At 41.8% G+C, this 15,879-nt stretch overlaps 1 long non-coding RNA gene across 1 annotated transcript; it reads right to left on the minus strand.

Moving 5' to 3' along the window:
* Positions 1 to 1,540: 1,540 nt before the first annotated feature.
* LOC309522188 lies at positions 1,541 to 4,118 on the minus strand. Its single transcript, XR_014214960.1, has 3 exons — positions 3,919 to 4,118; positions 3,482 to 3,628; positions 1,541 to 2,507 (listed from the first exon to the last, which is right to left on the minus strand). It is a non-coding gene; the product is annotated as an uncharacterized lncRNA (long non-coding RNA).
* Between the last annotated feature and the right edge of the window lie 11,761 nt (positions 4,119 to 15,879).

Below are 15,879 nucleotides of genomic sequence, written 5' to 3' on the forward strand. Positions count from 1 at the left end.
GGTTATCAATAACATAATATGTTATGTGGAAACACATTCCAAAAATCATTGTATTTATCTAAATAAAGTCTGTGTCTATAAGCACTCTATTCATATGTTGCCAGTATTCTCATGTTGTCAAGCATTAAGAGGAACCATGTATCTATTCTTCCAGTTCATCAGTTTCAGTCTCTTGGCCACCATTAAGGCTTGTAGAATCCATTTTCACTGTCCCAGTGTCAATTTCCATACAATGGGTATATGGTTCACCTCTGAAAATCTTAGGTTCTTCCATAGCATCTTATGTATTTAGTCCAGCACTTTCTCCCCAAACTTATCTGTTATCTGAAGAATATTTGGTATCTGAAGAAGTATGCATGCACATGAAAGCTTATACCCAGAACGAACTTACCGGTAGTTGGTCTCTAAGGTGCTACTGGACAATTTTTTAATTTTTTAATTTATTTCGACTGCGTCAGACCAACACGGCTACCTACCTGAATCCTAAAACTTAGTAAGTGTGGGACACGGTGAAAATATATTGTCCATATTACATCTCTAGCAAATAACTACTCTGGATAGACCTTTCTTATACCAACATAAGAGAGTTCAACAGATTCCAAATAACATTTCCTGTTGTATAAGTCTTAGTTTAAGATCCGTCAACATGTTTGATACTGAAGCTTAGACACTTTTCCACTGTCTAGAGAACACTGAAACTTCCAATGCTTCATTCCAATCCTTTCTTAAAACTTGCATATCAAACTTATTTATGGATAGTAAATATCCAGAAGAATAAATTGCTGGTTTTTACTGTGCTCTAGTTTAAAGGTTTCAAGGCTATATAGAGTCAAAACTGCTTCTCTTTTGCTTTACGTACATTATATATGCTTCATCAAACAACTGTTTTTTTCTTCCCTGAGGATTATATAACCAGAGCCAGGAGTCATGAGTAAATAATCTTGTTATACCAAATCTTGTTTGCAAGGAATCCCATCTGTATGGCCAGCTTTTTTAATGGTTTTCTCTAAGAGGATTTGTAAATTCATCTGTTCCTGACTGGATCCTAATTAAGTGCTAAATATTATATACATAGTACTACTTCCTCAGGATATAGGTCACAGAAATGTCATTTTTAAAAAGCATATGCTATTTACAGCAAAATGTTACGAACGCAAACCTGTTCATTATTAATTTGCTTACAGGTGGTCAAGAGGAGATTTAGTGTATACAGTGCCAGATTTACGTATAAATAAACAAGCTATAGCTTAGGGCCCCACTCTGGATGTGCATTTCCAAAATATAAGATAAAATACATATTTTGTTATGTGCAAATGGCTTTAGATACCTATTAGGTTCATAAAATACCATATAGCATATATTCAACACAAAAAACAGGGACAATTTGTTGTTGACAAAGGACAGCTGGACATATAAAGGGCCCCATTACCTTCAGTAGCTTAGGCCCTCATCAAACCTAAATCTGGCCCTCTCTCTCTCTCTCTCTCTCTCGCTCTCTCGCTCTCTCTCGCTCTCGCTGTGTGTGTGTGTGTGTGTGTGTGTGTGTTTGCATAGAAATGAAGACTAAACATAAGGCAATTTTCTTCTAACCTATTATATTGTATGACCTATTACAAGAGAATACTGTAATCACAGGTGTTTCTGGGAGATCTACAAAAGTCTGGACATTTTGGAGCAATCATCTTGCTTCACAATTTAACATATTTTCTCTGAAGAGTTCAGAAATTATACTTCCAGACATATTCAGGGCAATCCACCAACAGCAGGGGCTGGTCTTGAGTTTAGACAAACACTTAATGCCAAACACAATCCAGAGCTATAATCTTACTTGAAAACCAGCATTTTCCAATGAGGGCATTCACACACAAACACACTGCAACTGCTTTTAAGTAAAGAATAAATTGTGGGGAGATTTGATAATAGATTTCCCAAGACATGTCCAGTACAACCATCTATAAAAATAGATATAAGAGTTCTAAGACACTCCCACTTTTAAACACAAACATTATATAATAACTTGAGCTTTGTCTACTATATCTTGTTACCAAAAATAAAAAAAATCCACGTAAGAAACCAGTCTTGAGGTTCCTCCTAACCTTTTCTCAAGAGATATGAACACAGCTTAGTCTTTCAACGTCTCTGTAGATTCCTCAAGGCGGAAGTTTTCTTTCTTTCTAATCTTACTTGGCTAGCTCTGTGAAGTTAACTTCATTGCAGAGGTAATCCTTGTCAAATGTACAAAATTACATTGCACAAGACTGAGAAGGGGGTATTACATGGTTCAGATGAAGCGCCGCTTCCAAGTTGTGTCTTGACATTCTCTACCTATGAATCATAATCTTCTCGGGCACATTCTGCCTCTGTTGTCCAAAGTCCTATTTGGCAGGTATTGTCTGAAGCTAATTGCATGACCGCTGGAGCACTCCTTTCCAAAATGCTTTGGCTTCTGGCAGTTGCGAGAGAGGCATTTAAGAAATGTGTCCTTCTGGATATGCACCAGGAAAAATCTGTGCAATGAATTAAAAGGTAGTTCGGTATATATTGTAAGGAAACACGGCCCTGCTCCAAATGAACATGACGTCACTGTATTTTGTTCTTCCTTTCTTTCCTCTCCACACCCTCCATAACCACATATCCTGAATTTGCATTCTTTTTCACTCCACTATTACTCAGCAGTTGTTACCTGGACTTTCAGCTTTTCACAATTAATACCATGCAAGGCATACCATGAATTTTCAGCCAGTTGGTGCAACCATTTCCTTCTGCCAAAGGCTGTGCTCATCTGCATTGGGGCTGGTGGTTTTTCACATGTTCATAAATGACCTGAGTTTGCTGAGGACAGCATGTTTTCTTAGGGTGGTTGAAACAAAAAGGAATAGTGAAGAGCTCTGAAATCACCACTCCAAACTGAGGGAATAGGCATTGAAATGGCAAATGCAGTTCATTATGAACTTCATGACTGAGTGTCAATTTGAACGCAGATCTCCCAGATCCTAGTCCAACACTCTAACCACAACACCACGCTGGCTTCTTCTGCTGTGGGGCAACACTATAAACCAAGTAATAATAATCATCATAATTTATTATTTGTACCCCGCCCATCTGGCTGGGTTTCCCCAGCCACTCTGGGAGGCTTCCAACAAAGATTAAAAATACATTAAAATGTCACACATTAGAAACTTCCCTGAACAGGACTGCCTTCAGATGTCTTCTAAATGTTAGGTAGTTGTTTATCTCTTTGACATCTGATGGGAGGGCATTCCATAGGGCGGTCACCACTACCGAGTAGGCCCTCTGCCTGGTTCCCTGTAGCTTTGCTTCTCACAGTGAGGGAACCGCCAGAAGGCCCTTGGCGCTGGACCTCAGCGTATGGGCAGAACGATGTGGGTGGAGACACTCCTTCAGATATACTGGGCTGAGGCAGTTTAGGGCTTTAAAGGTCAACACCAACACTTTGAATTGTGCTCGGAAATGTACTTACGTAGTTACTTATCTCCTTGGCTTGGGGGTCCCATAACTCTATACCCTCCAACATTTCTCTGATGAAAATAGGGATGTCCTAAGGAAAACGAAGACATTCTGGGATCAGATCAGAAACCGGGACAGCTCCTATAAATCTGGGACTGTCCTGGAAAATAGGCGCACGTAGAGGGTCTTCATACAACCAAGCTCCCCCTCAGCCATTTTTTACTTCTAAGAATGTCTGTGGGGTGTGTTATTTCAGATATTAAGGTACAATAGAAAACAGAAGGGAAATCAAAATGTATATTAAAACAAATGTATATTCAATACACTGCAGGTTCCTCATGTTCCTCTTTTTGTCACAGGACGTGCTAAAACTGATGTAGGGATCAGCATGTGACAATGGCCTCAGGCTTAGTCAGGGCAGAGGGGAAATCATTTTAACAGTCATCATACCTGGAGAGCTGAGCCGTTAACCAGAGGATGGCAAATCCATACGTTTTGGAAAACTGTGGATTCCTTTGCCATATTATAGGTTGGTCAACGTTTGTAGCGTCTGAAGTCCAAGCCAGGCCTAGAGATAGCAGGTGCCATGCCACAGATGAGGTTAGATCTGGACAAGGAGACAGTGCTGGCCTTCAGTGTGGAAATTCCACAACCAGACCAAGCTTTCAGTGTGACTTGCAAAGAACTCTGAAGAAACATGGGTGTGAAGCAATCTCAGCAAGTGGGAGTACATAACAGGATGGATAAGAAACACACCTAGTTAAGCAACTACCAGAAAAACCAGAGTCGATTGCAATGATGCCAACAGATGAAACATCACAGGCAGAGGTGATGAGTGTTCTGTGGGTGTTTCTGAGTGGCATCACAAAGCAATAAGAAGTGTCTCTGAAGGTTCATTACTCACATTTCCTAAATAACATTGCCAGTAACTGGCCTACAAGATCTGCACCGAAAACATATTGGGATGGAGGAAACAAGGTACCGTATCTGAGTTAACACCACACCTTGGTATCACGTGTGCTGAGCTAGCCTATCCCTAGTACTGACTTTGTGCTGTCCTAATCTTTTGACCCCCTTCATGGATCACTGCCTTGTCATGGCGAAGGGGCTTGAATAATCCCAAGAAGCCGTGAGCTATGCCATGCAGGGTCAGCCAAGACGGACAGGTCATAGCCAAGAGTTTAAACCAAATGTGATCCACCTGGAGAAGGAACTGGCAAACCACTCCAGTATTTTGCCAAGGAAACTCCATGGACATAAAAAGGAGAAGCTTTGAGAAGAAAGTGAGAGTTTCCAAGGCATGCTCTGGTTCACGGTGTCATGGAGAGTCGAAAACGACTAAGACAATGAAACAACAACAACAAATCTTTTGACACATCAAGTCCAGCATTGAATCTCTTTCACTTCAGTTGTACTTACATGAGCAGGTAGGCAAATGCAAAAGTGCCGCTGAGATCCTTTGAACTGATACACCACAGTCTCTGCTCTACCTCATTCTGAAGGAAACATGAACCCCGGGGTAAGAGCCAGGAACCCCTGAAATCTCGCAGCGCTCAGAGATTGGGGTGGTGTGCAACTATACTTTTGCCTGCCACTTGAGGTTTCATGTCTAGCCAAACAGTGGTGGAGGAAGCTGATTGGGGACCTAGGATGGCGCACCCAGGGGCGGGGCGAACTTCCCATAGGGGCAGGGTGATGGCAAGGCAAGCCGCCCATAGGGGCAGGGCATACCATGGGGCCTCCGGAGTCTGCCTGCCTCCTCGCACTCAGACACCCTACAGCTGGGGGGAGGCAGTGGACAGACCACCTGGGCAGCACGGAGCCTGCGCGTGCCCAAGCCACCGTGTCTCTCCCAGAAGAGACGTGTGGCTCGGGCGTGCTGCAGGCCTTGTGGTGAGTTCCGCCCAGCATTTTGTCACCCCCCTCAGTGGTGACACCCCCTTCCTCCACCTCTGTAGCCAAATCTCTGGTGTGTAACAGAATTTCACTGTTTCCCCTAACTGGGTTCTTATGATTCATCTGGCCCAGTGACTGTAATTTTCTAGGTCTGGGACTTGTTTCACAATCCAGTATTTCCCCATTTTCTCCTGAGCATCTTGAGTGCATGGGGGAATGTTTTCTGAAATTTGCTCAAGGTGCAAATGTCCATCAAAATCATTGTCAGTTTCCTGGTGATTCCAGGAAATGTTATCTTTTCAAATTCCATTTATTGCTTTATCTTTTACAGGAAAAGTTTAACGCTTCAATTATACAGCCTTTATTATTGTGCTTCAATTATACAGCCCTTCTTAAACCTTAGGAATGAACAAAGTTCTTCATCACAGTACTACCTGCAAAGAGAAGCTAAGAGCCCATTGCCTACAGGAATCATTAATTGTATAAATATTCACATAACTACATGTAGGACCCACAATATTATTTTATTATTTTTTTATTTATAATAGTACAGAAGTGCAGAAAGGCAATAGACAATTAGTGTCCAATTATGATATGTTAATACACATAGCATAATTTAAAAGAAGTAAAGAGAAACTCTTGCCAACTTGCCATTATTATTATTATTATTATTATTATTATTATTATTATTATTATTATTATTATTTTGTATGCCACCCATCTAACTAGGTTGCCACAGCCACTATGGGCAGCTTCCAGCAAATTAAAACATCAAACATTCCCTGTACAGGGCTCCTTTCAGATGTCCTCTAAAAGGCAGATAATTGTTTATTTCATTGATATCAGATGGGAGGAGTGTTCCATAGAGCAGGTGCGACTACTGAGAAGGCCCTTTGCCTGGTTCCCTGTAACCTCACTTCTCGCAATGAGGGAACCACCAGATGACCCTGGGAGCTGGACCTCAGTGTCTGGGCTGGATGATGGGGTTGGAGACGCTTCTTCAGGTATACAGGTATACAACTTCATACAATCTACTGAATGTATTCCCTCCTCACTAAACAATGAAGGTTTAACTCACATTTATGGAAACGGTTCCATGAGATTAAAACCAAATGTTCTTGTTCCTAAAGCTCATACATCAACGTTGATGTGAATGTATGAAATACTGCCATGATCTTTGCAAGTATTTACAAGAATCTGAGAATACCCGTCCAGGTGGATCTTACAGCAAGGTCAACTGTCATTGTAATTATATTCGTAGAACAAGTTAAGAAAGTGTGTCTTGTTCCAATTACTTCAAGACAGATTGGAGGCTGCTGGTTACACCTACAATGAGCGCCAGTTTACCTTCACACTCTGAATTATTGGCATGTAGCCTCTCAGATACCCTTGGTATCTGATTATTGGTCTTTCTGAAGAACTCAGATTTTCACAACAACCATGTAGAACCTTCTTCCTATCCTGCTTGATAAGACAATGCATCATCTGAGTTCATCTGTTTACCATTGCCACTCTACGTTTCCTTCTGCTAAACTCTCTTGCTGTTCTCAGATGCTGAAGCAGATGGATTGGGGATTAAGTAGCTGGCAAGCAGCAGAAAGGCAGCGGCAATTCCACATACTGTCTCCCATATGGTGCTGCTTTAGGCATTTGTCTTAGGTGGCCTTGTGATAAGGCTAGCTCTGATTGGTTGGTTATAGCTGAATATAGGCAGAATGGATGGAGAGTTGGTTAAGGTTCTGCAATCCAGCATCAGAGGCCATTTTACACATGGTGGAATGGTCTTGAGTTCAAGACCTATGGTGCTCTGCTGTCTTTACATGTGATACATACCCTCCAACATTTATTTGATTAAAATAGGGGTGTCCCACTACATAATGATTGTGTTATTAGTCATACCCCACACATCTTACTTGGTTGCCCCACCCACTCTGGGCAGCTTCCAACATATATATAACATTAAACATTTATATAAAACAACAACTTCCCTATACAGGATTGCCTTCAAAGGGCTGGGGGGGGGGTTGGATAACTCCATACCCTCCAACGTTTCTCCAATGAAAATAGGGACATCCTAAGGAAAAGTATGGAAGTAAGAGGCTGATCGCCGAAGAAATTGATGCTTTTGAATTATGGTGCTGGAGGAGACTCTTGAGAGTCCCATGGACTGCAAGAAGATCAAATCTATCCATTCTGAAGAAAATCAGCCCTGAGTGCTCACTAGAAGGACAGATCCTGAAGCTGAGGCTCCAATACTTTGGCCACCTCATGAGAAGTGAAGACTCCCTGGAAAAGACCCTGCTGTTGGGAAAGATGGAGGGCACAAGGAGAAGGGGACAACAGAGGATGGGATGGTTGGGCAGTGTTCTTGAAGCTACCAGCATGAGTTTGACCAAACTGCGGGAGGCAGTGGAAGACAGGAGTGCCTGGTGTGCTCTGGTCCATGGGGTCACGAAGATTCAGACACGACTAAACGACTAAACAACAACAAGGAAAAGTGGGACATTCCAGGATCAAGTCAGAAACCGGGATGGCTTCTCTAAATCAGGGATCTCCCTGGAAAATAGCTACACTTGGAGGGTCTGCGTGAGCTCTACATCTGACTGAATAGGGACTGGCATGCAAGGCATGCACTGAAAGCAGAAAGCAATCAGGAATAGAAAGAAACTCACAGTTAGGGATGAGGGAGAAATTTGGTTCAGAACACATTGTAATGCAAACCTACCAGTTTCCAGGACTTCCGGGGTTGGCGCGATCTGAAAATGGCGGATTCCCTCCGAGCTCCGGAGGGAATCGGCTCAGCGGAGGATGGGTCTTTGCCGTGCCGGCGACACGGGGACCCTTAAAAACCGCAGGCGCGGAAGCCTGCGGACTGAAGACTCGGTGGGCGCCTAAAGCGCCCCCCCTGATTCACGAAGAGCCTTTTTAAAGGCTACGGAGAGGATACAGGGGGTGGCGTGGCGCTGAGAGTCGATCGCTACCTCCGCTGAGTGAAGCCGCGAGCCATGACTGGAGAGCGCTGACTTCCTTCCTTGAAATTCGGACTGAAAAGAAGAACCCGTGAGTAAACTGGAATTGGACTTTAAGAATTTTTCCTTCTGAATTTGAGACGATCGGGGGGTGTGCTAAAAGGAAGTCCGCACCCCCCCCCTTGCAGACGATCTAGAGCAACGATATAAGAACTAAGCTGGAGTGCCTACCCTGTAAAGGGTGAGTTTAAAAAGACAGTAACTTCCAAGATTTGGAAAAGTAATTTTGAGCAGGAGAGTGGAGTGTTGGAAGTTTTCTGTTTTGCTGTAAACAACCCTCCCTCCCGGGCCCGGGAGCGTCCTGTTTTGGAGCTTGTGTAAGAGGTGCAGAGTTTGACAGCTGTCAAAGCTGTCAAACAGACAGTTTACAGTGGAAAAATTACTACTTAAGATTCCTCTGGATTAAAAGGAGTTACAATTGAACTAAAATTGTTGGAAACAAAGAAACAACAATAAGATAGAGGATTGTTGGAGAAAAGAACACTAAGTAACCAGATTCCCTCTAGGGGGAATTCTGTGGAATTACAATGGCTGTGGATGGAAAGATACTGGGGGAAATCGAAAGGATGTTTTATTTGGTGGGAATCTTACAAGAGCAGACTTCGGCTATGAGCAAACAATTGATGACCTTGACTTCTGAAACAAGCAGTTCTGCTGAATGTAATGAGGACCTGAATGAGAAAGAATCCACAGCTGAACCCGAAATGATAACTAAAGAAGAGGAGAAGACAAAACAAGAAAGAGAAAAAGTGAAGTTGGAAAACACTAACCAGAAGCTGATGCCTGCGGAATATAAGCAAGGAGACTATTGGATTAAATCTACTACAAATCTACGAAAGATGCAGAAGACGAAAGTGGAGGCCCTGGGAGTTTATGAAATCCAGGAATTTAAAATAAAGAAATATAATTGGGGCCTCCACATAGACTCTGACTTTGATTACCTTCAAGATTCATGCCTTGTGGAAATTCTTCAGCAGCTGTTTTCAAATATGGGAAGAGACTATGGACTGATTGTGAAAGAATTCTTTCGAAATTTGATGACCGACATAAAGGATTACCAACAAGACCGGCGGAGAGGGACTGAAAGAGACTTGAGAGCCTCGGACGTGAGGAACCCAGGCTAAGAACTGTTATTTTGGACATGTTTCGGGAAGGGACGCAAATCGGGGATGGGAGGGAGGGAAGGATCTAATTTTAACAACACTCAAGACCATGGGGTTTAGTTAATAAGATTATTATTCAAGACAAAATGGGAAATCGATGGAAGGGAACTGGGGTCCAACTTAGAAAAAATTTATTTTTGCCTTTCTCTATAAAAGGACTAATATTAAGATGGATAAGAGGAGAAATGCCAATTTGCTGACATAAATTTGGGAATAGGGATGCAAGGGAGGGGGTGGGGGGAAGTCAGGGACCAGGGTTAGAAAATAAGATTTTCGGAAATTATATATGTTTGTTGTTTTCTGTGTTTGTTTTTGTGTTTTGTTGTTGTCTATACAAAATGTGAAAACCCAATAAAAATTTTTTTTTAAAAAAAACCTACCAGTTTCCAAAAACAATATGTACAATGCAATTCTCCAAAAGGGGGGGTTCAGAAATGCATGTTTTAGGAATGTGTGCATAACAATGCAGCTATTAGGGGAACCAGCATAGACATGTATTGGGCAAATTGCATACAAATTGTATATAATAGGAGAAATGTGCATTAAAATGCTGATTAATTTTGATTAGCTTCTAAAAAGTAAACAGATGTGGCAAAATGCCAAACTGAACTTAAGATGTGGGAAATGAGAACCTGAGAGAAAATGAAATCAACATTATTGTATCTGCCTCATTTATTTCATCTGCTCATTGCTCATTGCTAAGCACAGTCTTATTCCTAGCAGTTTCCAGCCAGCACATAGTGTTCACTTCCAGTTCAGAGCATCTTCAAGATGTTCCCAGGACAAGAACTCGGAGAACAACGCATAGCAGGCCTGTTTTCACTTACCCACTGCTTAGAAATATCACATTTCCAAAACCCAAGGTGTACTTTGTGGTTACCTTGTAATACATTTCCCCTTAAATGTTTGCACCCAGCAAGTCTTGGCCATGTCACATTGAACTAAGAAATTTAAAATGTCTGCAAAATTATTACCATTGGAAATTCTTTCAATTATTATACAGCTAGAGACCCTTAGGAACATTGGTAGTTTTCTTATACCAAGTCAGACCATCAGTTTCTCTAGCTCATTACTGTCTATACGGAATGGAAGCAGCTGTCTCAGAAGGGACTCTTTCTCAATCCAACCAGGAGATGCCACAGGCTTAAAGTGGGACCTTCTGCATGCAATGTATTATTGATTGTTCCAGGTAGATTTTTTTAATTTTTCAGATATGGGTTCTGGAAATTCTGCTGCCAGGGCATGACAATTTATAATTCCAAGGCTGCAGGTTCAACCCCCGTAAGGGACAGCTGTGCTTCTTTCCATTGCAGGGAGCTGAAGTAGATATTCCTCAGGGTTCCTTCCAGCTCTACAATTCTATGATTCTATTAAGAATGACCAGAATCAGACCTTTCCCTGTTTACCTTCCGCTACAAAGAAAAGTTTGTTTTACTAATCCTCTGTTGCACTTTTGTAATTAAAATGTTATGTTTTGCAATCTTTACTATTGGATAATTCCTGCAGTCCTATCAGATTTTTCATATCTTATCTTAGATTCTATAATACAAAAACAATGGCACCAGAGGCCTCCTGGACAACAAGTTCAAACTTATCCTAGATGAAGTGTGGGAACCCATCAGATATCAAGCAACGCCAGATTTAGGGCACTGCAGCCATATTGGTAAAACCTATTTGGTGTTTCGCAACTTTCCAGCTAGTTGCAGGACCTTAGCCAGACCTAGCAGAGTACACGCAGAATCCACGGAAGCAATTGGCAACTTGGCTGCAGACAGGATAGACGAAGCAGGAACCAGGAACTTGTAGTTAGGTGTTTATTATATACAGTGGACTATTTACAGGAACAGAACACGGATCTTTAGCTAGCTCTCTCTGACACGACTCACAACTCCTACACTGACACAGAACTCTGAACTCACGAACTCTGAACACTGAACTCTGAACTACCAGTTAGTAAGCCATTAATTATCACTCCCTTGAGCGGACTTCCGGTCGGCGCCAGCGCTAATGGCGGTCCTCTTTCCGAGCTCCGGAGGAGGACGGCTCTGCGAGTTCGGGTCTGACCTGCTACGGCAAGCGGGGGACCCCTAAAATCACGGGTGCGGAAGCCCGTGAACAAGGAGATTCGGTGGGCACCTGAAGCGCCCCTCTTTACCGCAGAAAGAGCCTGAATGTGATGTTTCAGTGAGTCTATTGAGAAGATCCATAAAAAAGCAACAGTACAAAAATGAATTATGTGGCATTAAGAAACATTTAGAGGAGGGTGCCAAATTTTGTCCTCTCTCAGGGCGCCATATTACCAAAGCTCACCCCTGCATCAAGCTTACCTGAGGAACAATCTACACAAGAATTTATTCATGGTTACAACCAACCAGGGTAGATTCTGGATCTGCTCAAAGGTCACCTAGAAAGCAAGGAGGAGTGAAAGTAAAGAACATTGTCTACTGTTGCCATAGGTCCTCTTTTTCTGGGACACATCCTCTTATTCCTGGGTATGTAAAATGAGAGTCGTCCTAGCGATCCATAGTTAAAAGTAGAAGTCGACCAATGTGTCCTCTGTTTTGCTATTCAAAATATGGCAACCCTAGGTGTGTCACTGGCCAAGTCGGTGCAAAAAAAGTTTCAACAGCTATGCTATGTCTGAAAATACATCTGAAAATATTTGAGATAAATTAATTTGTCATACGTGTCACTGCGTGGCACTTCTAGTATATACCAATGACATGTGGTTTTTTATTATTACATTATACCCTCATAAAAATTAGATCTCGGCCCTGTATACCTGAAGCAGTGCCTCTACCCCCGTTGTCCAGCCCGGACACTGAGATCCAGCTTCAAGTAAGGTTACCAGATGTCCCTGTTTCCCAGGGACAGTCCCCTGATTTACAAATCAGTCCCCATACAAAATCCATTGAAGTTGAAAAGTGATGAAAGAATGGAGAATGAAGTTAATGAAATATGCAGAACTTGATAAATTAACAAGAAGGATCCGAGGCCTACAAGACCACAGATTCACTGAAGACTGGAGTAAATTTGTAGACTATTTGAAAAGTATTTGCGATGAACAATTAACGTTTATAGGTTTGCAAGAGGCTCTGTGAAAATAATATTAGAAATATTGTGAAAAAGGGAATAAGAGGGAGGAGGTTTTTAATAAAAGGCAATATTAGATTAAGAAATGCGGAAGAAAGACTAAAACGGAGGATTTGCAGAAGAGCTGAGGGAAGTCCAAAAAATGTGTTTGTGAAAAATCGTGTTATGTGTTTTTATATTTTTGTATTGCAAAATGAATAAAAATAATTTATTTATTTATTTAAAAAAGTGTCCCTGGATACATTGAAAAAAATCTGGTAAACTTAGCTTCGAGGGTCTTCTGGCGGTTACTTCACTGCGAGAAGTGAAGTTACAAGGAACCAGGCAGTGGGCCTTCTCCACAGAGGCACCCACCCTGTGGAATGCCCTTCTGTCAGATGTCAAGGAAATAAACAACTATCTGACTTTTAGATGACATCTGAAGGCAAAGGTACAGCAAAGTTTCTAAAGTTTGATGTTTTATCATGTGTTTATATTTTTGGGATGCTGCCCAGAGGGGCTGGGGCAATCCAGCCAGATGGGCAGGGTACAGTTTTGAGGGTTGAGATGTGAACAAGAAGTTGCAAGACAACAGGCGGGATAGAGGTTGTGACAACATCAGGGCTTTGGACAAACCCTCAAACCAGCCTGCAGAGCCAAGGGTCAACTCAACAGCATGGAGCTGAGTGCCTATGTTGTTGTTTAGTCGTTTAGTCATGTCCGACTCTTCGTGACTCCATGGACCAGAGCACGCCAGGCACTCCTGTCTTCCACTGGTCAAACTCATGTTGGTAGCTTGGAGAACACTGTCCAACCACCTCGTCCTCTGTCGTCCCCTTCTCCTTGTGCCCTCCATCTTTCCCAATATCAGGGTCTTTTCCAGGGAGTCTTCTCTTCTCATGTGGTGGCCAAAGTCTTGGAGCCTCAGCTTCAGGATCCGTCCTTCCAGTGAGCACTCAGGGCTGATTTCCTGAGTGCCTATAACAGCATCTAAATGACAGTAGCAGAACAGAACAAGGCCAGGATTCCAAGACACTCCTGCAAGACAAGAGGGAAGGGCACACACAGACCGACCTAGGACTGCCTAGCTCTTGGTTAGGCAGTACTCTACACCCAGGACTGCAGTGTGTACATGGGCACCCAAACTGGATTATGTATCTTGGGCTGCCCTTCAGAAAAACCAGAGTTCCTTCACTCAGTCACATTAGCCGTGGTATAGCTCAGTTGGCATGCCAAGGCTGGGGGGGGGGGAGAGATAGAGAGAAAGGTCACAGGTCAAGCACTACATCTCTGGTTATCAAGTGATCTTATCATTTCGATAATCTTGAGAGCACAATATTATTCTCCCTGCGGCTCAGAGATTCCCCCCCCCCCCTGACAGTGGTAATTCCAATGTAATGGGTTTTTTTATGTGTATTCTTTTGGGGATTAATTCCTCAGGGCCTGTGCTTGAGGAAAATGTTGCATTGGAAGTGAACTCTTGGAGAATAAGTACAAAGATCAAAAAGGGATTTAAAGGGGGGGAAACACCAAATAATAAAATATTGCTTTTTGTTTGCTGACCAAGTAGGTTCATTGCGGACATGATATAGATAGTTGCAAACCTTTCCAAAATAGACTCTCTTACCATCATTTTCCATTATTGTGTTCATCTTTTAAATAACTTCAGCAGTTCTGGGAGTGATCCATCAGCCTAGGGTACCTTTAATTCTTTTTCATTTTATTGAGACATTTTTATTACAGATTTGTGTTTGGTTACCCGTACAAAAACTACCAAACTGAATCTTCATCCAGGATGGGAGCCAATATCTGTCAACCTTTAATAATATTTTTTAAAAAATCAGGTTAACATCATTCAAATTAAACCACAAGAGCTGATAACTAACCCAAAATGTTTATATTTTGCATTGCATTGTTTTTATTTCTTGTGTTTTGCCCATTTCTAATATAACTAAGTTATTAATTTAAGTTATTACTCCTTCCAAAGAGACCAAGGTAGTGTCCATGAGGTTATCCTATTTTATCATCATAACAGCCTAAAAACTACTGAGAAGTGACTTCACAGCTAAACATTAACTTGAACCCAGCCCACTACCCTCTGCAACACACTCTCTTTCTAAGATTTCCTTTCTCAGTCCCACCTGCAATATACATTCAGAATACTGTAGTATCATATCACTTAAAACAAAGACTAGAATTTCCAGCATGTTTTAAGAATCAATCAGTCCTCCCTGGGAACTCTGGGAACCATAGGTCTGTGTGGACAATAGAGGGTCTTCTAACAATTCTCAGCACCCATAACAAACTACAGTTCCCAGGGTGCTTTGGGAGATACCATGCCTGATGGAATTGATATGACAACTTGTGGACCTGGTGCCGATTGAAAGGCTGATTAGAAAGGAAATGAAATAAATAGTCTGTAATTACACAAACATAATGTTTATCCATCTGCGTCTTTGTTCACCGCCAAATTGTTTGCTTCACAAGTTGGAAAGGTGTATGCTGTTATATTTCTTCAATTGTTTTTCTGTTTTCTTCCTTGTTTCTGCGTTGAGGGGGATGTGATACAAAGCAGGTAAGCATTTTGTACACTGCTGCAAGTGCTTGGCTCATTCGCCTTTTTAAAATTGAAATTTGTAAATCATAACAAGAGAGCGAATTTTTGCATACAAACAAAAGTAACAAAAAGAAACAAAACAAATATCACACAAAATCCAGCAGGAGAAGACAAACAATATTTTCCATGCAAGTGGGCACTTCCTTAATCTTAGGAATTCTTATAGTCTTGCAAAATGAAAAAAGAATAAAAAATGAAGGAAGGAATGCAAAGTTAACACCGTCGTTTCCCTTGCTCCAAAATTACTAGTAATTCAGCAGAAATATAAAGAACATAGGTCTGCCTAAACATAGACTCAGAATCATTGAACTGTAGAGGTGAAAGGGACCCAAGAGTCATCCACAATGTAGAGTTATCAACACCAGTCCCCATCCAATTTTAAACCACACCAGACCCTCCTTAGCTTTGAAAATAAGTTAGCAGTTGTACACTTTCACAAAATCCAGAAGTTGGAATAAACAAGAGGGACCATATGGCCAGGGCTTCATCATTTGTAAATAACATAAAATCATGCCACTTTGCGAAAAATCAGTCTCTTGCAGTATGCCCCCTAGCTACTTTCAACTTGCTGGAAACATTATCTAGAAGAGCAATTCTGGAAGGGCCAGACTTTTTGAATACCAGTAATTTGAGT

The sequence above is a fragment of the Podarcis vaucheri genome (genome assembly GCF_965113315.1).
Source record: "Podarcis vaucheri genome assembly, chromosome: 17".
Lineage (NCBI taxonomy): Eukaryota > Metazoa > Chordata > Lepidosauria > Squamata > Lacertidae > Podarcis > Podarcis vaucheri.